This window comes from Bos indicus, chromosome 14 (assembly GCF_029378745.1).
Source record: "Bos indicus isolate NIAB-ARS_2022 breed Sahiwal x Tharparkar chromosome 14, NIAB-ARS_B.indTharparkar_mat_pri_1.0, whole genome shotgun sequence".
NCBI classification, from domain to species: Eukaryota; Metazoa; Chordata; class Mammalia; order Artiodactyla; family Bovidae; genus Bos; species Bos indicus.
In genome coordinates, this window is record NC_091773.1 from 75,547,973 (window position 1) to 75,572,986 (window position 25,014).

A 25,014-nucleotide genomic window follows, 5' to 3' on the forward strand; every position below is an offset into this window, starting at 1 on the left:
TTTGGTTGCTGTCACTAGAGAAAACACTGCTTTACAAATATAGGATGTTGGAAATGGAACCAGGCTTTTCAGGGCTTTTGTGGCAGTCTCAGGATATTCTGCCTTGAGTTTGATCCAGAACATATGGAGATTTAAAATTGTCTCAAGCATACTTTTCAGGAAACCATCATTTGTGATCTCAAGCAGTTGATCCCCTTCTAACAAAAATAGAGTTGATTCACCTGGATTCAAGTGGGTCATGGATTCATTCCTTCCCAACCCGAAGGTCTTTTGTGGTTTGGAAGTAATGCTCAAACTCTTTTGAGAGCTGAGATAGGTGATCATGCACTCTCTGGGAGAAAGAATGCCCTGGATCAATCTCTTTCAAAATCTCTGCTAATGTTGGAAATCCCAATATTTACTCATTGCCCCATAATTCCAGTTTGGCTTTGAGTGCAGCCACTGTATCTACTCACTTGAACACAGCTGTTCTCCCCTGAAGTGACTGAGTTCATTGAACAGGTTGAATATGTCACACAAGTAAGCAAGTTTTGCAACCCAATCTATGCCACTGAAATCTGCCGTCAGTGGTGATTGTTTTTCTAAAAGAAATCTCTGGAGTGGCTCTCATTAACTCAAAGCCTCTGGCCAGTGGTACGCATTTAGAAAGCAATCTCACTTCTATGCACAAGACAAGAAGTGTGCCCTGTGTTCGTTTCTTCACAGAGCTGGACAAACAGACTGAATTAAAGGCATGGAGTTTAATGCGGTTGAAAATTTTAATCACATCCTGCAAGATACTATCAAGTTCAGGTGGTATTTTTTGGTTCGCCAACATTTCTCTATAGATGATATAATACATAGACTCACATTCAGAAGTGACCTCTTTGACTCTAAGAATGATACCAGAAAGCCGTCCAGTCATGACAGCCACTGTGTCCATGCGTATACCAACACAAAATGACCAATTCAGTTTTCCTGTTATGTAATCATTTAAAGATTTGAATAGTTCTCCAGCTGTGGTATAAGTTGGCAACAAAAGTGCACATTACACTTCCTCCTACACATCCTCCTGAAAATAGAGCTCACTAACCCCAGCATTGTTGCCTTGTCGTCAGCATCCGTAGACCATCAACCTGGATTGCATGTCGCTGTGACTCATTAATCCTCTCTGACAGTTGTGCCCCAATATTCTCTCCTATTTCATTAATTCATCTAATTATTCTGTTTTGTTTAGTCACTCAGTCATGCTCAACTCTTCGCATCCCTGTCCATGGGATTTTTCAAGAAAAAACACTGACGTAGCATGCCATTTCCTCCTCTAGGGAATCTTCCCAATCCAGGGATCAAATCTGAGTCTTCTCTGTTTCCTGTATTGCTGGTGGATTCTTTACCCATTGCCATCTGGGAAGCCCTCATCTGAGTGCCAACCAAAAGGGGAACCCATGCCACCATTCGAACTGCAGCCTCTTCTAAAAGTTTTCAACAAATGTCCCTAGAATCAGGCAGATTCAACTCTAGATCAGATCAGATCACTCACTCAGTTGTGTCTGACTCTTTGTGACCCCATGAATTGCAGCATGCCAGGCCTCCCTGTCCATCACCAACTCCCGGAGTTCACTGAGACTCACGTCCATTGAGTCAGTGATGCCATCCAGCCATCTCATCTTCTGTCGTCCCCTTCTCCTCCTGCCCCCAATCCCTCCCAGCATCAGAGTCTTTTCCAATGAGTCAACTCTTCGCATGAGGTGGCCAAAGTACTGGAGTTTCAGCCTTAGCATCAGTCCTTCCAAAGAAATCCCAGGGCTGATCTCCTTCAGAATGGACTGGTTGGATCTCCTTGCAGTCCAAGGGACTCACAAGACTCTTCTCCAACACCACAGTTCAAAAGCATCAATTCTTCGGCCCTCAGGCTTCTTCACAGTCCAACTCTCACATCCATACATGACCACAGGAAAAACCATAGCCTTGACTAGACGAACCTTTGTCGGCAAAGTAATGTCTCTGCTTTTGAATATGCTATCTAGGTTGGTCATAACTTTCCTTCCAAGGAGTAAGCGTCTTTTAATTTCATGGCTGCAATCACCATCTGCAGTGATTTTGGAGCCCAGAAAAATAAAGTCTGACACTGTTTCCACTGTTTCCCCATCTATTTCCCATGAAGTGATGGGACCGGATGCCATGATCTTCGTTTTCTGAATGTTGAACTTTAAGCCAACTTTTTCACTGTCCGCTTTCACTTTCATCAAGAGGCTTTTGAGTTCCTCTTCACTTTCTGCCATAAGGGTGGTGTCATCTGCATATCTGAGGTTATTGATATTTCTCCCGGCAATCTTGATTCCAGCTTGTGTTTCTTCCAGTCCAGCATTTCTCATGATGTACTCTGCATATAAGTTAAATAAACAGGGTGACAATATACAGCCTTGACGAACTCCTTTTCCTATTTGGAACCAGTCTGTTTTTCCATGTCCAGTTCTAACTGTTGCTTCCTGACCTGCATACAAATTTCTCAAGAGGCAGATCAGGTGGTCTGGTATTCCCATCTCTTTCAGAATTTTCCACAGTTTATTGTGATCCACACAGTCAAAGGCTTTGGCATAGTCAATAAAGCAGAAATAGATGTTTTTCTGGAACTCTTGCTTTTTCTATGATCCAGCGGATGTTGGCAATTTGATCTCTGGTTCCTCTGCCTTTTCTAAAACCAGCTTGAACATCAGGAAGTTCATGGTTCGCATATTGCTGAAGCCTGGCTTGGAGAATTTTGAGCATTACTTTACTAGCATGTGAGATGGGTGCAATTGTGTGGTAGTTTGAACATTCTTTGGCATTGCCTTTCTTTGGGATTGGAATGAAAACTGACCTTTTCCAGTCCAGTGGCCGCTGCAACTCTAAGCCAGTAGTAAAGGACTTCTTAGCTTTAGCAATGTGGTCAATTGCTGTTGTTCAGTCACCAAATCCTGTCTGACTCTTTTCAACCCCACAGACTGCAGCACACCAGGCTTCCCTGTCCTTCACTATCTCCTGGAGTTTGCTTAAACTCATGTCCATTTAGCCAGTGATGCCATCCAATCACCTCATCCTCTTTGCCCCCTTTTCCTCCTGCCTTCAATCTTTCCCAGCATCAGGGTCATTTCCAACGAGTCGGCACTTTGCATCGGGTGGCCAATGTATTGGAGCTTCAATTTCAGCATCAGTCCTTCCAATGAATATTCAGGGTTGATTTCCTTTTAGGATCAACTCTTTTTATCTCTTTGCAGTCCTAGGGATGCTTCAGAGTCTTCTTCAGCACCATAATTCAAAAGCATCAATTCTTCAGTGCTCAGCCTTCTTTATGATCCAATCCCTGAAGAAGGAAATGGAAACCCACTCCAGTATTCTTGCCTGGGAAATCCCATGAACAGATGAGCCTGGAAGGCTACAGTCCATGGGGTTGCAAGAGTTGGACACAATGTAGTGACTATATACCCCACCCCCTGTCACATTGGTACATGATTACTAGAAAAACCATAGCTTTGATTATATGGACCTTTGTTGGCAAAGTGATGTCTCTGCTATTTAATACATTGTCTAAGTTTGTCATAGCTTTCCTTTCAAGGGGTAAGTGTCTTTAGGTCAGTAAGTATGATGCTCTCAGTCCAGACACATTTGTTGAAGTAGTGACCTTCAGTAAGTGCTTCTGTTCTTGATGGTCACATTTTTTTTTCTTTTGAAAAAACCCCAAAGGCTTATGCTTTAACACAGGGTGCTTGGTCTCTGTTGAAGTAGTGACCTTCAGTAAGTGCTTCTGTTCTTGATGGTCACATTTTTTTTTCTTTTGAAAAAACCCCAAAGGCTTATGCTTTAACACAGGGTGCTTGGTCTCTGTTGAAGTAGTGACCTTCAGTAAGTGCTTCTGTTCTTGATGGTCACATTTTTTTTTCTTTTGAAAAAACCCCAAAGGCTTATGCTTTAACACAGGGTGCTTGGTCTCTATGTGGCGGAGCAGTTTTGAAGGTTTCATGACTTTGTTGGATAGCTGGTCACCACAGATTACACAGAGCTGGCTTGGGGAATATGAATCACCTGTTGGAATGAACTCTTAGGTAGGACTCTGTATTTTCTTTTAAATGCAGCTTTCTTTTTCTTGGCAGTTTTAGAGTCTTCTGCTGTCTCATCATCGGATCTTCCCCCCTTTCAAAGAAGCTCTCCAGTGATGTTTGTTTTTTAATCATTTTGGCCACGGTTAGCTTACAGGCTTTTGAATATGGTTACTGAGACAAGTGCATGGTGCAGGAAAGAGGCACAGATGGAACCAGTAAATAAAAGAGTGGATAGACTATGCACGGACCAAGTGTTGCATTCCAAATTAAAACCTGCCACCAGATGCAGCTGTACAACTGAGTCCATCAAGTTGCTTGCTGCTATAAAACCTGCCACCAGATGTAGCTTAATTGCCACTCGCCATTCCCTGATCGGGCTTTGATATACTTCTGCAAGGAATTGATTTATTATGGTCTCCCTGCCATCAAACCTCTCTGCTAATGATAATTAATATTTGCAGCTGCTCCCCAGCACTAGCATCACTGCCCTAGTTCCACCTCAGATCATCAAAGCATTTGATTCTCATAGAAACAAGAGACCTAGATCCTTGTGTGTGCAATTCATAGCAGAGTTAATGCTCCTAGGAGAACCTGATGCCAAAGCTGACTGACAGGGGTTGGAGCTCAGGCAGTAACACTAGAGATGGGAGCAGCTTATATACACTTAAAGCTAAGGGAAGCTTAGCTCACTCACCACTGCTCACTTCTGCTGTGCGACTGGATTCCTCACGGGCCATGAACTGGAAGCTGGGAACCCCTACTTTAGATCCATTGCAAACCCCACCACTCAGAAATTGCCAGGCTGACAGTTAAATGGAATAGCTATTTGAAGGCACAGCTGGGGCTTCAGCTTGGGAACGTCAGTGTGTAGATGGGATACCATCCTCTATGAAACAATATACTCTAAATTGATGATATTATTTTGTCTGTGTCCCCATAGGTACAACACTCATATCTAGTAACCAAGGATTGGAAATAGGAATGGTTCCACTTAATTATTAATGATGATCTAATTGGGGAACTTAGGCTTCCTGAAACTCTGGGCTCTATAGGTTTAGAGTTCCTTATTCTTCCCGCCAGGGACTGCAGCAAGACTTTTTCTAAACTTTAAGTAAGCTATGGCTGTTACTGGTCACTTTAGCCTTCTGTTTCAAGAGACCAAAAGGGAAGAAATGAAATCGCATCTGATGGGGTAATTGGTCGTGATCACCTGGATCACGTGCATGATCCTAGTATGCACTTGAGGCAAGCAATAGTATATTTGGTTCCTTGTGAACAATACTACTTTATTTATAATTTAATACTTAAATGTACTCTCCAATAATCTTCTTGTATATAAATTTCAACCACACCTATTATCTGGGAAACCTATCTTGAGACAAAGGTATTAATATTTGGTGTGTTCACAGAGCATGCCATTATATGTAGTGAATATACAATAAATTGAATATATGAGAAGAGAAAAGTAGTAATAAACATTTAGTAAGTAATAAGTAAGTGCCAGGCACTGTTCTAAGCTTTTCACATTATCAATTCATGTTCTCCCACAAGTATGTGAACTCAGATACATTATTATTTATACAGTACAATGGAAGACATTGAGGATTAGAGGATCTACTAACTTGTTCAGTGGTGTACCTAAGTTACAGAAGAGTTTTTTCTCAGTTGAGCACTGCCTTCTTCACACCATTCATAATAGGTACAAGAAGTTTGAAGTCTGTTTTTTTCAACATTTTTCCATTCTTTTCTTTCATAAAATTAAATTGGAAAAATTAAATAATAACTTTCTGTTCATTAACCCAAGACCCTCATAATGGTAAGAAATGTTTTTTTCCAAAACTTATTTCTATTTGTCTTACCTTCTTCCTCACTTCTGCCTCCATCTGCCACCCTGCCTCTCCCCTACACTTTCTCCTAGAGGTCCATTTGCTGCACTCGGTCCTTGCGTGCATATGTGAGAAACCACTTCAGTCGTGTCTGACTCTCTGTGACCCTACGGACTGCAGCCTGTCAGGTCCTTCTATCCATGGGATTCTCCAGGCGAGAACACTGGAGTGGGCTGCAGTGCCTTCCTTCAGGGGATCTTCCTAACCCAGGTATTGAACCTGTGTCTCTTACATCTAACCTGCATTGGCAGGCAGGTTCTCTACCACTGGCACTGCCTGGGAAGCCAGCACTAGGTTCTTCAGATCAGATCAGTCACTCAGTCGTGTCCGACTCTTTGCCACCCCATGAATCGCAGCACCCCAGGCCTCCCTGTCCTTCACCAACTCCCGGAGTTCACTCAGACTCACGTTCATTGAGTCAGTGATGCCACCCAGCCATCTCATCCTCTGTCGTCCCCTTCTCCTCCTGCCCCCAATCCCTCCCAGCATCAGAGTCTTTTCCAATGAGTCAACTCTTCGCATGAGGTGGCCAAAGTACTGGAGTTTCAGCTTTAGCATCATTCCTTCCAAAGAAATCCCAGGGCTGATCTCCTTCAGAATGGACTGGTTGGATCTCCTTGCAGTCCAAGGGATTCTCAAGAGTCTTCTCCAACACCACAGTTCAAAAGCATCAATTCTTTGGTGCTCAGCCTTCTTCACAATCCAACTCTCACATCCATACATGACCACAGGAAAAACCATAGCCTTGACTAGACGAACCTTTGTCGGCAAAGTAATGTCTCTGCTTTTGAATATGCTATCTAGGTTGGTCATAACTTTCCTTCCGAGGAGTAGGCATCTTTTAATTTCATGGCTGCAATCACCATCTGCAGTGATTTTGGAGCCCAGAAAAATAAAGTCTGACACTGTTTCCACTGTTTCCCCATCTATTTCCCATGAAGTGATGGGACCAGATGCCATGATCTTCGTTTTCTGAATGTTGAGCTTTAAGACAACTTTTTCACTCTCCACTTTCACTTTCATCAAGAGGCTTTTGAGTTCCTCTTCACTTTCTGCCATAAGGGTGGTGTCATCTGCATATCTGAGGTTATTGATATTTCTCCCGGCAATCTTGATTCCAGTTTGTGTTTCTTCCAGTCCAGCCTTTCTCATGATGTACTTTGCATAAAAGTTGAATAAACAGGGTGACAATATACAGCCTTGACGAACTCCTTTTCCTATTTGGAACCAGTCTGTTGTTCCATGTCCAGTTCTAACTGTTGCTTCCTGACCTGCATACAAATTTCTCAAGAGGCAGATCAGGTGGTCTGGTATTCCCATCTCTTGAAGAATTTTCCACAGTTTATTGTGATCCACACAGTCAAAGGCTTTGGCATAGTCAACAAAGCAGAAATAGATGTTTTTCTGGAACTCTCTTGCTTTTTCTATGATCCAGTGGATGTTGGCAATTTGATCTCTGGTTCCTCTGCCTTTTCTAAAACCAGCTTGAACATCAGGAAGTTCACAGTTCACATATTGCTGAAGCCTGGCTTGGAGAATTTTGAGCATTACTTTACTAGCGTGTGAGATGAGTGCAATTGTGCAGTAGTTTGAGCATTCTTTGCCATTGCCTTTCTTTGGGATTGGAATGAAAACTGACTTTTTCCAGTCCTGTGGCCACTGCCGAGTTTTCCAAATTTGCTGGCATATTCAGTGCAGCACTTTCACAGCATCATCTTTCTGGATTTGGAATAGTTCAACTGGAATTCCATCACCTCCACTAGTTTTGTTCATAGTGATGCTTTCTAAGGCCCACTTGACTTCACATTCCAGGATGTCTGGCTCTAGGTCAGTGATCACACCATCGTGATTATCTGGGTCATGAAGATCTTTTTTGTACAGTTCTTCTGTGTATTCTTGCCATCTCTTCTTAATATCTTCTGCTTCTGTTAGGTCCATACCATTTCTGTCCTTTATCGAGCTCATCTTTGCATGAAATGTTCCTTTGGTATCTCTGATTTTCTTAAAGAGATCCCTAGTCTTTCCTATTCTGTTGTTTTCCTCTATTTCTTTGCATTGATCGCTGAAGAAGGCTTTCTTATCTCTTCTTGCTATTCTTTGGAACTCTGCATTCAGATGTTTATATCTTTCCTTTTCTCCTTTGCTTTTTGCTTCTCTTCTTTTCACAGCTCTTTGTAAGGCCTCCCCAGACAGCCATTTTACTTTTTTTGCATTTCTTTTCTATGGGAATGGTCTTGATGCCTGTCTCCTGTACAATGTCACGAACCTCACTCCATAGTTCATCAGGCACTCTATCTATCAGATCTAGGCCCTTAAATCTATTTCTCACTTCCACTGTATAATCATAAGGGATTTGATTTAGGTCATACCTGAATGGTCTAGTGGTTTTCCCTACTTTCTTCAATTTAAGTCTGTAAGTCTTTCTTCAATTTAATTCAAAGTAAGTCTTCAATTTACTTCTTGGCAGTAAGGAGTTCATGGTCTGAGCCACAGTCAGTTTCTGGTCTTGTTTTTGCTGACTGTATAGAGCTTCTCCATCTTTGGCTGCAAAGAATATAATCAATCTGATTTTGGTGTTGACCATCTGGTGATGTTCTTACCCTTAATTAATATGTAGACAATTTTAGTAGCAAATCTCCTTATGTCTCAAACCAAAGGTTTATTTTATGTTACCTATCAAAGATAAAAGCAGAGATACAGTACAAGCAGTTGTTTTCATACATTCCTCTATTCACTAGAATATTCTGAGAGCAACCAATTTAAAACCAGACAGCCAACAATTTTTGGTATTCTCTGATGTCTGCCATTCAGCCAAAAGATGACTCTACTTCCCAGTCCTTGCTTTTTAGTGATTAGCAGAGCAACCAGATGACATCATCAAATCATTTCGTGAATTAATGGGAAGCCCAGTTCTGCTCAAAAAAGTGTTGCTGAAGCATAGACTTCTTAAAAGTAGTTTCTGAACCAACCATGATGAGAATTGAGATCCAGTTCTTCAGCAAGCAAAAACACAGCCTCCCATCCTCAATGACTGTCCATCACATGAAATGTGAGACAAATATAGACCTTAGTAATCATTCAAAAATAGAAAAATAGATATTTAGGGATAAGTATAACACCTTGATTACAACGAATACATTGTATACTTGCTGAGACAATATTTTTTTCTCATCACCCTAAAATAAGTTTCTTGTTTTTAAGATTTATTCTTTGTGGTTGTTTTACTTAAGAAACCCAAATGGAAGAATAACATCAACCCAAAGAGTTTAAAAACAGAAGAGAAAGGCTTAAAAATAGAGACCTCACAAATGGCTGAGAGTTGGAAATCCTTTCATCCTTACATAGTAAACATTTGAGCTCCCTTTTGACTATCTCCTTTCCCATTGAGACATAACATCAACAAATCCCACATCTTGGTAACCATGCAGTCACTTAGCAAATATTATAAAATCATCTGCTAATATAAAGTAACATTGATTAATCACCTACTAATTATTCACACCTGCATTCTTCTACCATTTTTTAATTTCTATTTCCCATGTTTATTTTTGTGTTTTCCCCTCCAAACTCCCTGGCCTCCCTCTTTAATTTTACATGCTTAGCTCTATTATATAGACACACCTTTGTTTTCAGAGACACATTATTTATTTCTTGATATTTTTTGGCATTGTTTAATAGATTATCTGCCCTGTTATTTTATACATTTGCAAGCTTCCACTCATCACTATTTTGCAGCATTATGTGATGTGCTCAACCGTTTTTAATACACTATATGGACAGGGAGGCCTGGCGTGCTGCGATTCATGGGGTCGCAAAGAGCTGGACACAACTGAGCGACTGAACTGAACTGAACTGATGTAACTCATACTCACTGGATATCGAGTCTGTCAATCAAGTTTTATAATAATCCTGGCAGTGTATATTATGTCTATTTTAAAGTCAAGATTTAGGGACATTAATAAATATGCATTGGAATGACAGGTCTTTTTACCTAATAAAACCATGAAACACTTATTTAAACAATATTTTACTATTTGGTGCAAAGATTATGTGTTAAACTAATTTACATTAATCACTGATCCACTAAAAACCAATAGTTCTGTGCAAATCAACTATATTCCAATAAAAATAATAAATAAATGAATATATATTCATCTAAACCTTCACAGGGTTCAATGTATAAAGCCAATTTCAAAGAAAATGCAATTTCAAAACTGTATTACGTATTTGAAAATGAAACTTTTGGTATTACAAAACCTAATAGTTCAAATATATGTTAGTAGAAACACTACTGTGCAGTGATATACATTTTTAGCATGCAGATTCACACAAATGATTTCTTGTATCTCTTACTGAAGAAGTAAATGAGATAGCAAGAGACAAATTCAATTAAATCGGCAGCTTACATACTGATAAGATTAAAGATTCATATGGAACTATTCTAATATATGGAAAAACTATTTTCTTTTCCATAGCTTATTTTGCCAAAATGGACACAAAATATTTCAGAGCAATAAAGTCATTGATTATATGGATTATGATGGAATATAATATATGTATAAAAGGGAAGGACTAAGCTTTTGAAAAATGATGATTAAGAAATTTTGTTCTCATGTTTATTTATGACATGAAACATATTTTTGGATCACAGCATTTTGTACTTAATAAATTTCAGTATGATAATTTATCAAGATGTCTGAAAATAGTTATACATTTTTAGCCTCTTCAGCTTAACAAAAAACATGCATGTAAAATGCAATCTGCAGTTTGAAACATCTACAAACTACAAGTTAATCATTCATTACCATAGATGTTCACTTAAAATATAATGGTTCCAAAATTTTCTGGTTCAGTGAATCAGTTCAAGAACTGCAAATAGAGTATCTGGAGTATCTAAACCTCCATCTTTTGGGGAGATATATTTGTGGTGAAAAAATAGTTTCTTTAACAATGCTACCTATGGTTTTAGTTGAGTGACATCATCTGCTTTTAGTATATCTTTTCCAGGAAGATTTCTAATAAATATTTAGGAAAACTAAAATCTATTTTAAGAATTCTATCATAATAGTGTTTTTTAATCTGAAGCGTACATTAGAATCACATGAACAGCTTTTAAAATGTGTGTTTCTGGGTCCCACTCCTAGAATTTCTGATACAGTCAGTCTGTGGTGGGGTCCCAGAATTTGTGTTTTAGTAAGATTCAGATGATGTTGATGTTTCTGAAAACAGTGCTGTATTTTGAGAAACACTGTGTTAGACAAACAACATTTGCACATAAGAAAAATCAAGAATAGGGAGTTTTGTTTTGTTTCGCACTGCCAGTAGTTAGATAAGCCACAAGTCCAAACTGATTTTTATTTCATTGGAAACTCTTTATAGAAATGTATAAAGTAGAATCAATGATATCTATTTTATAACCAATGTCAAAATTTTCGATTGCCCAAGGTACATGTTTCAATGGTTCATTTGAAATATTGCCTTTGTAAGTGTCTAAGGATGTGTGAAATATGTGAATAAAAACTAATGAAAATCCTTATCATACCAATAAGCTTATCTCCACCACTCTGACATCTGGCCAGCAGAAATACATGCCTTTCACATGCATTCTCCTTGTAGCTCATAAGTGGATGAAACTGTAAAAAGGACTATTACATATCTAGGATCAAACAAATCTTCTAAAGCCTTTTTAAAAAAAAAAAAAAAAAAGATGATGTAAAACAAATCACAGACATGTGATTATTAAGATCACTTTCAGAGATTCAAGTTATATAGATCATCAATAAAAAATGACGTTAAGGGGGAGGACGTGATGAAGTGTTTTGTAACAAAATAATTTGGTTTAAAAAAAGAACTTGGCAGATTCTTCAAGGATTCAGACCAAAAAATATATTTAAGTCATACTAAATCACTATAGATGGTGACTGCAGCCATGAAATTAAAAGACGCTTACTCCTTGGAAGGAAAGTTATGACCAACCTAGATAGCATATTCAAAAGCAGAGACATTACTTTGCCAACAAAGGTTCATCTAGTCAAGGCTATGGTTTTCCCTGTGGCATGTATGGATGTGAGAAGGACTGTGAAGAAGGCTGAGCACCGAAGAATTGATGCTTTTGAACTGTGGTGTTGGAGAAGACTCTTGAGAGTCCCTTGGACTGCAAGGAGATCCAACCAGTCCATTCTGAAGGAGATCAGCCCTGGGATTTCTTTGGAAAGAATGATGCTAAAGCTGAAACTCCCGTACTTTGGCCACCTCATGCGAAGAGTTGACTCATTGGAAAAGACTCTGCTGCTGGGAGCAATTGGGGGCAAGAAGAGAAGGGGACAGCAGAGGATGAGATGGCTGGATGGCATCACTGACTCAATGGATGTGAGTCTGAGTGAACTCCGGGAGTTGGTGATGGACAGGGAGGCCTGGCGTGCTGCGATTCATGGGGTTGCAAAGAGTCGGACACGACTGAGTGACTGATCTGATCTGATCTGAAGCCCATGTAAAATAGGGTAGGTGCAAACATATGATACATTTAGATTTTGCAGCCATCTACTCTCAAATTTTTAAAATGCTAACACATTTTGAGATCTCTGAGGTATCAAGATTGCTTATGGAAACTGCTCAAATGTTCTTATAATTTCATGGATTCTTTTAAATTTGTATGCAATTCAGTTCAGTTCAGTCACTCAGACATGTCTGACTCTTTGCAATCCCATGAACCGCAGCACACCAGGCCTCCCTGTCCATCACCAACTCCCAGAGTCCACCCAAACCCATGTCCATTGAGACGGTGATGCCATCCAACCATCTCATCCTCTGTTGTCCCCTTCTCCTCCCACCCTCAATCTTTCCCAGCATCAGGGTCTTTTCCAATGAGTCAGCTCTTCGCATCAGGTGGCCAAAGTATTGGAGTTTCAGCTTCAACATCAGTCCTTCCAATGAGCAACTGATCTCCGTTAGGATGGACTGGTTGGATCTCCTTGCAGTCCAAGGGACTTTCAAGAGTCTTCTCCAACACCATGGTTCAAAAGCATCAGTTCTTTGGTGCTCAGCTTTCTTTATAGTCCAACTCATATCCATGCATGACCACGGAAAAAACCATAGCCTTGACTAGATGGACCTTTGTTGGCAAAGTAGTGTCTCTTTTTTAATATGCCTTTCCAAATGACTCTATGACTAGGTTAATGTTTAATAACTTTCCTCTAGAAAAAAAAAAAAAAGAAAGTTCTTGACTTCAATTTAGTGATTAAATTCAATATATTCAAATATATATTCTAATGGAATAAAAATTAAATTAAGAAAGCTAGAAAGTTACATTTTACAGAAAAGTACACCAATTGTCTTCTAAAACTATATATATATTGTAGAAACATCATATCTAATTTTTTAGAAGAGTTTTAGAACTTTAAAACGAACAAGAAAAAATTATGTTCAATTATTAAGGAAGCTAATCTGAAAAGATACTAAATAAGAAAGGTCTGAAGCATAGAAATTGTAAAATTGTATATTGCTCTTTAAAAGCTAGAAAGTGGTAGGCACGACTTTACTGAATACTGCTGATTGCCAGAAGAACGGAAATGAACTGGAATGAATGGAATATAAATGCCAAAGGGTGGACGGATAGTGTTGTTGATTCAGTCTCACCTTATATCAGTTTACTCTATTTTCTGTTCTAATTATAAAGAAATACTGAGGGATGGGGGTTAGACTGAAGCCAGATACATGTACACACACATGCACATATATAAACCTGGGTTGTTTCAGGAGAAGCACAGATAAAAGAGTTTGTTTAGTCATTTCATTTTGTGCATAATTAAAGACAGAAGGCTTAGAGAAAACAAGCTGAAATTCAAAGCATTTCTCCAAAACGACATCAACTTCAGCCTTTAAAAGTCAAAACAGCCTAACTCCACCTATAGTCAGAACCCTTAGAACTGTCATAGGTGATTTCAAGGCTGGTTTCCTGAATAAGAACTGGGAGTTCTTGAGTATGAACAAAAGAGGGCAGTTGTAACAGGGCTGGGTGTACAACAGAGAATACGTTTGAAATATTACATAAGGCTTCTGACCAAGAAAAGCATTTTATTTTGCTGGCTTATATATCCATGAGAAAGCAGATTTGTTTTTACAGAGCACTAGAAAGCAAATCACGGTGGTTTGAGCATGTGTTTTAAGTTTAATAAAAAAAGATTGCTCCAAATTGTTGTTTCTTTGTCTGGTAACTATTATAACCAGTTATGTAAGTTTAGAAACTTTTAATTTCCCAGTCAATTATTTTAGGTTCCCTAAAAAAATCTCTTGATATTTTTGAGATTATAGAAGACCAGTACCCCAAATTTCAGATGTGAAATTGAGATCATTTGATCAATTTCTCCACAAGCACTGGAGAGGCGTGGTGTGAGAAATGGAAGATAAATAAAGGCTGAGTGAATGAATGTTTGTAATGAGATAAACCAGCCAAGACGTGTTTCAAGAAATATTATTTCTCTGATTTTAGGTAACGGGGAGTAGTTGTGTTAGGCGATGTTAAACACTGACATCCGCAGAGCCTTCAGATTCTTTGAGAATTTTAAATAATCTGAAAATGGGATACTGCATGCAATATTTGTTTCCGGTATTTATTTAAGAATGAAATAACTGCTTTTCTGGTGGGGAGATTTAAGGAAAATAAGTCAAAATTAGGTCAATGGTTTAATTACATCAGAGGAATCTAAGTTTAAAAAAAAGATATGTAGATAGATAGATCACAAAACTGTGCCAAGAGTATGTGAGGGTATGAACTGTGCTGCTTCTGTTTAACCTGGTAACTGAAAATTCACTTAATGACTATGGTTTTCTGCTTTCTTGGAACAAGTAGTCAATTAATTTCCTTGTACCTTTGCTTCTATGTGATCACATTTATTAAGTAATCAATATGAACTAAATGTACATTAATACAGACTAATTACTCATATCTATGTGATGTAGTCTTGTGAGCTCTCCAAGACTGACTTAAGAAGCATATGAATAATTTATTTTCTATAGCTGTTTTGTTTTCACTAAGAAAACCAACACATCATCTTTGAGAAAACCTTACAAATTTGTACGGAAAATGCAAATTGCTAATCTCTTCATAGCCTGTCCCTTTTAAGTAGCCTTTGTTAATTGCATTTTTCTTTACACTATTATCTAAAAATATTTAAATTGCATTATATACATGAATACTTCCCTGGTGGCTCAGACGGTAAAGCGTTTGTCTACAATGCGGGAGACCTGGTTTCGATCCCTGGGTCGGGAAGATTCCCTGGAGAAGGAAATGGCAACCCACTCCAGTACTCTTGCCTAGAAAACCCCATGGACGGAGGGGCCTGGTGCAGGCTACTGTCCATGAGGTCGCAAAGAGTCGGAAACGAAGAATGGACTTATACAATAGGTATTATTTAGTAACTTGCTTTTCACACTTTCTGTTGTCAGTATATCCATTTAAGGAGTATCCTTGAAATGACTGCATGGTAGTCTATCCAATGATTGACTTTAATCAGTACCCTATTACAAAACAATATTGAAAAAAAATACTTATCTTTACGGGTTTATCTACTTGTAAGACAGTATTAACAGACTTTGAAGGAAGTTGTAGAATTTTGTGTATAAGGGACTGCATGTGTTAAGTGAGATTCAGTTTAGAAAGTGGTTTGAAACTTGAAGATGTTAAAGATTTTAGTGGGCTTCCCTGGTGGCACTAGTGGTGAAGAGCCCACCTACCAATGCAGGAGACACAAGAGATGTGGAGTGTATCCCTGGCTTGGGAAGATCCCCTGGAGGAGGGCATGGCAACCCAACCAGTATTCTTGCCTAGAGAATCCCATGGACAGAGGAACCTGGCAGGCTACACTGTCCATAGGGTTGCAAAGAGCTGGACATGACTGAAGCAACTCAGCACGCACACACACAAAGATTTAGTAAATATTACCCAGTTTCTCTTAAAATATTTTTTTTTCATTTTGTAGTATTCCAAGCAGTTATAGCTCCACATCACTGAAAAAAATAAACTCATTTAATTGTCAGAGAAGCCGAGAAGATTTTCACAGCTTAATGACTTGAAATGTGTCTCCATGAATTGCATGTTCAGTGCTTTGAATTTTTCCCAAAGGATATTAGTCTTTTTCAAAATAGTTACAATTTTATGGTGCTTTTCTTTTGCTTTAGCTTAAAAACACTATGATGTCAACATTATGATTTTCACATAAACAGTTAATAACTTAGTGATTAATACAATATTAATTGTTATTACTGTTATAATAAATGTGCATTATATAGAAAATCATATATTACCAAAAGCTTATAGAAAAATCTAGCAGTTTCTGCTCCATTCCTTCACATTCCCCTAAGTTCCCCCCAAAGATGGATCATTTTCACTTTTTAGTGCATTTATGCATCTCTAAATTTCTGGTGACGTGATGATTCTGTTACCATTTTAATGATTATTTTTAGAAATTTTATATTGGCTTCTTATTACTTATATCTGTACAAACACTGTGATTCATACTTAGACTATAGCACATCATGATTTCATTTATTTCTTGTTTTCTGTTTTTCCCATTTTTAAAAATTGAGTTGAAATTCATATAACACAAAATGGATGATTTTACAAAGTGGTTTTAGTATATTCACAAGATTGTGAAACCACTACCACTATTTCCAAAATACTTTTATTACCTCCAAAGAAAATCCTGTACCCCTTAAGCAATTAATGACTACTCCCACCCCCTTACTTGAAATCCCTAGAAACCGCAAGTCTGCTTTTTGTCTCTATAGATTTACTTATTCTATTTCATATAAATAGAATCATAAAATCTGTGATCTTTTTCGTCTGGATTACTTCACTTAGCATAACGTTTTTGCAGTTTATTCATGATGTGCCACATATCAGTACTTTGATCTTTCTATTAAACAGTAATGTTCTCTGTGTATGTAGCACATTTTATTTGTTTAGCTGTTTATGTACATTATTTTCCTACAAATTGACTATTTGAATACTGCTTCTATGAACATTCATGTACAACTATGTGCTTTAGTACCTGTTTATAATTCATTTTAGTAGGCACCTAGGCATGCAATTGCTATTGGGTCATATGATAATTCCATGTTTAACCTGTGAGGAAATAATAAACCATTTTTCACAGCCACTACAGTCTTCTGCATCACTACCAGGATCCTGTGGGGTTTACAATTTCTCCACATTCTCACTAACACTTCTTGCTCTCTATTACACTCATCATATCCATCCTAGTAGAAGTATTCTTTTCCTAAAGTCAATAATTCCTTTGTTTTCCTTCACTATCCTTCTTTGTAACCTCCTCCCTTGTTTGTTTCTCAGCAGTTTTCTCCTTAAGGGAGATACCATCAGGCATTTTACAGTTTCTCTTTCTTTTCTTTGAGACATCATCCTGAAAAACTGCATTCTACTTCTACTCACTTCTGTTCTCTAGGCCTGCTATAAATATGGTGTCACAATATTTCCTTCTCTATTATTCTGGAACAGTTTCCTTTATCTCTTCCCTAAATGAGAGGTTTTTTTTTTTCTTTTTTGTTTTTGTTTTTCTGGACCTTATCCTCACCTTTGTCTTTATTTACTCCCTGTTTTGGTGAATTCGAACTCCTAACTTAATTATGTTACAAATTTGACATATAATGATAAAAGCAATATGAAGATAGCCTTCAGCAAATCTGTTTTATGACAAATGTTATCTAAACAGAACAGGCTGACCTCCTTTCTTGTTACAGAGTAATGAAGACCTAAGTATACTAAAATATCCTTCAGTTGTCATCCTAGAGAGTCCTCTTTTCTTCTCCGTGTGTGCTGTGCTGTGTGCTCTGTTCACCTGCTCACTCATGCCCGACTCTTTGCAACACTATGGACTGTAGTCCATCAGGCTCATCTGTCCATGGAATGTTCCCAACAAGAATGTTGGAGTAGTCTGCCATTTCTTCCTCCTGGGGATCTTCAACCCGGGGATTGAGTCTACTCTCATCTCCTGCACTACAGGCACATTCTTTACCACTGAGCCACAGGGGAAGCCCTTCCTATGTTGGATGTCCTAATTCCTGGAAGGGCTTCCCTTGTAGATCAGTTGGTAAAGAATCTCCTTGCAATGCAGGAGACCTGGGTTCGATTTCTGGGCCAACAAGATCCCCTGGAGAAGGGACTGGCAACCCACTCCAGTATTCTTGCTTAGAGAATCCCCATGGACAGAGGAGGCTGGCAGGCTACAGTCCATGGGGTCTCAAGAGCCGGACATGACTTAGCAACTAAACCACCACCACGACCAATACCTGGAAATGTATGTCCTTTATTGTGGGATTTTTTTTTTCATTTTTTGATATGATATAAAGTCCCTGATAGTTCAGTTGGTAAAGAATCCGCCTGCAATGCAGGAGACCCCAGTTGGATTCTTGGGTCAGGAAGATCCGCTGGAGAAGGAATAGGCTACCCACTCCAGTATTCTTGGGCTTCCCTGGTGGCTCAACTGGTAAAGAATCCACAGGCAATGCGGAGGACCTGGGTTCGATCCCTGAGTTGGGAAGATCCCCTGGAGAAGGGAGCAGCCATCCACTCCAGTATTCTGGCCTAGAGAATTCCATGGACTGTACAGTCCATGCGGTCACATAGAACTGGATAGGACTGAGCGACTTTCACTTCACAAAGTCCCTGATGGTGTCCTGGGCCCAGTGACCTTCATTATCCCCTACTAGGAAAAAATATTTAGACTTCTAATGCCCTGAAGGAGGAAAAACCAACCACCAAAGTGTAGAAGGTAATCTAAGACTTTAAGTTCTTAAGTAGTAGCTGTTAAACAACCATCGTAATTTTAGCACTCTCCTTATACCCTCTCAGGAATCATCTGGAAGTGTCAGCTACCAAACCTGTTGAGGTTTCCCTTTTAAAGAAAAGTTAACTTTTGGCTTTCCTCACTCTTATAGTTTATATTTCTAAGTCTTCTAAAATTAAAATTCTTTTAAAATTTAAATTTAATTAAATTTAAATGCCACTTAAAATGCCATTTAAAATTCTTCCATCTGTCTTCCAATTTCTGAAATTATGTTGCTACTTGCTCCTGTTCTATTCTCACTATTATCGTATGAATCAATCAACCAATATTCAACATACTTTATCTCAGATGATGGTAGGTCAAATCTCTATTTCTGAAGTTTTTGTTGCTTTTTCCTGCCTTTTTTTTCATACTTCCCATTTTAATTTTTTATAAAGCATTCCATTAACTAAAGACTTCTAGGGAATTCCTGGATGCTTCTCGCTTCTGGTCCCATACAAAACATTCTATTTCCAGTCTGCCTACATTCTATTTGTCCAGTTGTCTTATTTCTTGGATCAGCTGCTGCTCAAATTCTCAATTCTACGGATTGGATGCTGGCAGAAAAGATGTCTTCTCATCCAAATTACATTCCCTCCCTTCATCTTTCCAGCAGAACAGCAGGTTTCCAGAGATAAACACCTTTTGCATAGAGACTTCCATTTCATGAGAGTCTCATCACATCCCCAAATTCAGAGAGTAAAATCTGAGAGAAGAATAAATCTGCTAAAGGAACTTGGTCTCTGAGGACTGAACTGACGTGCTGAGAAGGACTGAATGGAAAGAGTGCTGAATTCTTGGATCTTGGGGCCCATCTACCTAAAAAAAATACATTGCAGTGGGCAAGTAATATCATCATGCTAAACACTTTAGTAGCAGGAGATTTGGTTACTTAAAACTCAAAGTATACTAACAAACAAAATGTTGATTGCATTTGACTTTCTAAATGATTATATCATATTAATAGGTAATTATTTCAATGGAGGATATTTTCTGTCAGTTCAGTGATTTTAAAAATATGAGCCAAAAATTTGATTGAAAACTTAAGAGTTCATTCATGGAAACAAGCTTTATAATTGTATGACATACAGGTTCTATAAGAAGGTGGCGTATATGTATTTACGTAGGGTTTCTTGGGCTTCCTTAGTAGTTCAGCCAGTAAAGAATCTGCCTGAAATGCAGAAGACCCCCATTCAGTTCCTGGGTTGGGAAGATCCCCTGGAGAAGGGATAGGCTACCCACTCCAATATTCTTGGCCTTCCTTGGTAGCTCAAATGGTAAAGAATCTTCCTGCCATGCAGGAGACCTGGATTCAACCCCTGGCTTGGGAAGATCCCCTGGAGGAAGGCATGGCAACACATTCCAGTGTTCTTACCTAGAGAATCCCCATGGACAGAGGAGCCTGGTGGGCTTCAGTCCATGGGGTCCCAAAGAGTCGGACATGACTGAGTAACCAACACTTTCACTTTTACTTCACTTTCACATTCTGTACTTTCCTGTCTTTAACTTAAACATATAAGTCTCCCATATATTTCAAAGTGAAGAAAAGAAGCAAGAAAAGAAAAGGAAAATAGAAAATAAAAATAAACCTTGAATAAAAATGTATCCCCTGTTAGACAACGCCAAATCTATATGCTTTTCATCTACGCCAAGCTTCTTGCAAGTGTAGTCCAATTTCTTTTTACTTTCCCTGGCTGCTTTCACCAAAATCAAAGCAATTCTTCTTCCTCCTGTTATAAGAAATTTTAAAATTTATCTCAAAATTCTTCTTGTGAAAAGCAGAATTTGAGTGATGTCTAACCCTAATTTTGAATACATTATTGAACTTTTTGTATATTTAAAGGATAATCTAGTTTGAAAGATAGTTGGTGAGGCAAGTAAGCATATAATGATAAAGAGGTGTTTCCCTTGGGTGTCTCACTGTAGAAGAGATAACTGACTTGTAGGTTACTCCGGTGTTTGGGCCTCAAGGGCAGGGAATGCGAGAAAGACTGAACTGAGTGGGAGTGGGACTCTAGCATGTCATAGCTGGGAGCAAAGTTAGAGGGCTAGTGGAAAACATTTTTGACTGGGCATGTCCAGTAGATTTTGTGAGAAGTAATGACAGATCTAATCCCCATGTGCTGTAATTCCCCTTTCCCAGCTCCAGCAACTAAACTTCTGTCAATGTCTGGATTGGGCCAGGGAGGGTTGTTTTTCCCCCCAGTTGTATTTTCTCTGTAAAACCAGCATTGGGGAAGCTTAAGAGTTTCCAGGCAAAATAGAAAATATCAGAACAGGAATCTGAGCTGAGGTTAAAAAAAGTAACTGGGAGATTATAACCACTAACTGGGAACTTTTAGAAATATTTATTGAGCAAAAACATTGCAAGTTTAATCATTATTAATTTGGAGGTTCAACTGTTTTTTATTTGACTGTTAAAATGATGACTCAGAAGTAAAAGTTTAAAAAATCACTTTTTAAAATGCTTAATTAAATATTTCAATGAATCTTGGATATTATATCATTTAGTTTCTTTTTAGTATTTAACAATATTGATCAAATGCTAAAGCCTCCTTGAATTAAACTAGCTTTTGTTGGGTTTTGATTACTGGCAACAGCAAATCCTACCTGAGAGAGAAACTGGCTTCTGGAACTAGAAAATTTCACTTGAGATGATAAAAAAAAATTTGTAAATGATTAAATTCAAAATGAAAGGGGAATAGTGACAATCCTTATATCTCTTAGGGAAGAAAATTGCCTAGTAATTGTATTCTTGGCCTTTGGATTCAGTAAAGCTGTTTTTCACTCTGCATCAACTACTGATATACCAATAAACCATATCAGGGCGCCCTTGAAAGTCTCAATTTTAGCACTGAATATCTTATGTCCTGAGAAACTACTCAGTACTGAGTAAGACAGGATTGTTGGTCATCTTACTTTGGACAAACCCAAGTTCCTTTCTTTGTTAATTAGCATAGTAATAATTCCCATGTCGTATGATGTAAGATAGACTAAATTCAGTCATTTTATATATTTATATTAAATAGCACTAAATCTTGCAGTCAGCTGATTTATTGTTGTAAATACTTATTATTATGCCCATGTACTAGAAAGTACAGTATTTAAAGTTATGTAAGCAGTTGGTAAAAGGGACATCTTTTGATATTTATCATATTCATGGAAGTTGAAACTCTATGACAGTAACTATTTTATGTGGCTTTTAATAGAATTGCTATATACAATGTCAAAGAATATGGTTAATTCATCTGAAAGAGATGGAAAATACCAGGCTAAGAGAGCATATACAATTTTTGTGAAGCTATTTTATGTCTATAACTGAGGATCAATGACTGTTGAAGGTTAAAAGAAAAAACATCATGGTTTTTTTTGTTTGTTTGTTTATTTATTTTGTTTTTGTGCTGGGAAAGGTGATTTGCCCAGCAAAAAATGTTGTATTAGAACTTTAAATGTGTTCATTACCTTGGAAGAGTCCGAGAAATTGAGAATGTCTTCTGTTATACATATGCTGATCTAGTATCTCCAGTTCGCACCTTATTCCTGTTACTCAGGAGTAGCTTTCTATAAAAAAATAAGCTTTATTTCACATCTACATATCTTATTTTCTAATACTCAAAGATAAAACAAGTCACATTTAAACTGGAAAATTATAGATAGAACTCATATCTATAATATCATATCTTCTGGTTTACTTAAAATCAGAAGAGAAAAAAATCCAAATTTATATATCAGCACAAGATTTCTGACTTTACATATTATCCAGTGGAATTCCCCCAAACAAAATGAATTCAATGGGCAAGTTCAATTTTCATTTCCAGAAAATCCCCACACCTGTCAGAGGGGAACTTGGTATTGTTCAGTTTTTAAGGCATTCTCACCAACCACTATACTTGCTCCAGTCAGAAAAGAATGAAGACCACCCAGTGCTCAACAGATATGAAACTAGAGGGCAGTGGGAAACTTCAGAGGAAGCAGAAATTTTGGTAATGTCAGAAACACAGTCTACCTCCAAGAGAGTAAACAAATAAGAATGTCTCAGGGTCCCTCATGAGTTGAAGTATGATGGCGGCCATTCCTGGGCTCATCATAAAGATTTGTCCTGCGTCTGGAGCTCGGTCTGAGAATATTGGGACAGATGAGTTTCCCTGTATTTCTCTCCAAAATGCAGATGTCTCAAGTACTACGGCATCAGGCTAGCTGTAGGGAAGGAGCAAATTAGCCAAGATGGCATGGTCAGAAGCTCTCATCCCATGGCTTCTCTCTCTCGCCCCACATTTTGTAGATAATGTTATGTCACAGCTGAGATCATATACAGCCCTGCTCATGCACATCACGAGGTACTCACGTGCTCACGGGCTACTTTGTGAGGTTCTCCTGGATGAGCTTCACGTGAAAGCCCTGGCTGCTGCTGCATTGGGGCTACAGTGGCGCAACATCATGGTTATGTTATATGAGGTATGTTACGGCTCTGTTGTGGTTGTGTTGTAGCTGCTGCTATGGTTGCTGTGTCAGCCAGGAGAGAGTAAACGTGTCTGCAGTTCCTACTGCTCCTCCTGTCTTCTTTCAGCCTCTTATCTCTAGCATTTCCCAGCCTGGGTTCAATGAACTATGTGAACAGTGAAAATAGCAAGACAGTTGGCATCATTAACAGGATAAACAATACAGTAACCATACTTGTGTGGCTCCAAATCCCCTAGGTATGTGCTTTGAAAGAGAGCAGGAATGTTTCACATGGAGCTCTCTTAACTGTGACCTACCCTCTATATATAATAATAGTCTCATTTTTATTTCATTCTACTGTTCAAAACAGTTGCAAAGGTCAGCTATGTTCAAAATGAGGGAATATATACTTTTTGATGAGCAGGTACCAACTTTATATTTAAAAAAAAAACACCTTGTAAGTTGGGATCTACTTCAATATGGAAGTAGATCTTTGAAAAATACAGTCTGCCAAAGAAAACTTTCAAACGAGTCAGTTCTTCGCATCATGTGGCCAAAGGATTGGAGTTTCAGCTTCAGCGTCAGTCCTTCCAATGAATATTCAGGACTGATTTCCTTTAGGATGGACTGGGTGGATCTCCTTGCACCCAGGGACTCTCAAGAGTCTTCTCCAACACCACAGTTCAAAAGCATCAATTCTTCAGCGGTCAGCTTTCTTTATAGTTCAACTCTCACATCCATACATGACTACTGGAAAAACCATAGCTTTGACTGGACAGACCTTTGTTGGCAAGATAAACTGATTCATTTGAAAAGATCCTGGTGCTGGGAAAGATTGAGTGCAGGAGGAGAAGGGGACGACAGAGGACGAGATGGGTGGATGGACACGAGCTTGAGTAACCTCTGGGAGTTGGTGATGGACAGGAGGCCTGGTGTGCTGCAGTCCATGGGGTCACAAAGAATCAGACATGACTGAGCGACAGAACTGAACTAAACTGAAATAAAACTTCCACAGAATGACTTTCATACAAATAAGAGATGGAATATGGATGCTAAGAATGCTTATGGCATTTGTGTTTGGATTCTAGATGTTTCTGAGTCCTGACTGTATCCCTGTGATTCTCCCACTGGGTTTTTATAAACTTCTGGCACAATCTAATTTACATAACTTAAAAGGTTTTCACTATTTTCAACACCCAAATCCTAATCCTTAATGTTTGCATTCTAAATATCTAGTGTCTTCTTAGACATGTCCATCTGTGTTTTCACAGAAACTGAAAGTTCAACTTATCCCAAACTACATTTAGCATCTTTCCTTTAAACTCACTCTTTTTCCTATCTTGGTGAAATTAATCAATCAGGACTTCAGCAGCAGATGACATTAATTAATTTATCATCCTGATTCCACTCCCAACTTCTGGGAATATCATTTACTACCCCACTGCCTATTTCAAATTTATGACAGCTGTCATATTTTTATAGCCCATGTCTTGACTGTACTAATTGACCCTTGGTACACTTCATGAAATTTGACACGGTGTTTTTTTCCAGGATTTTTAACTTGGGAACTAAAAGGAAAATAAGCATAACTTCTAAGATTGATGATGCCATCAGCTGAGCAGCAAAACACACGATGAAGAGATAATTTTCAGAAGAAAATTGTGAGCTTAGTTTTGAATTTATTGACTTTGAGGTAGCTGTGTAATAACTTTTTGGAAATATTCAACAGGAACTTGCTAAAGTCAATTTGTGAGAGAAGGAAAAAAACAAACCAAAAAAAACATAAAGCAG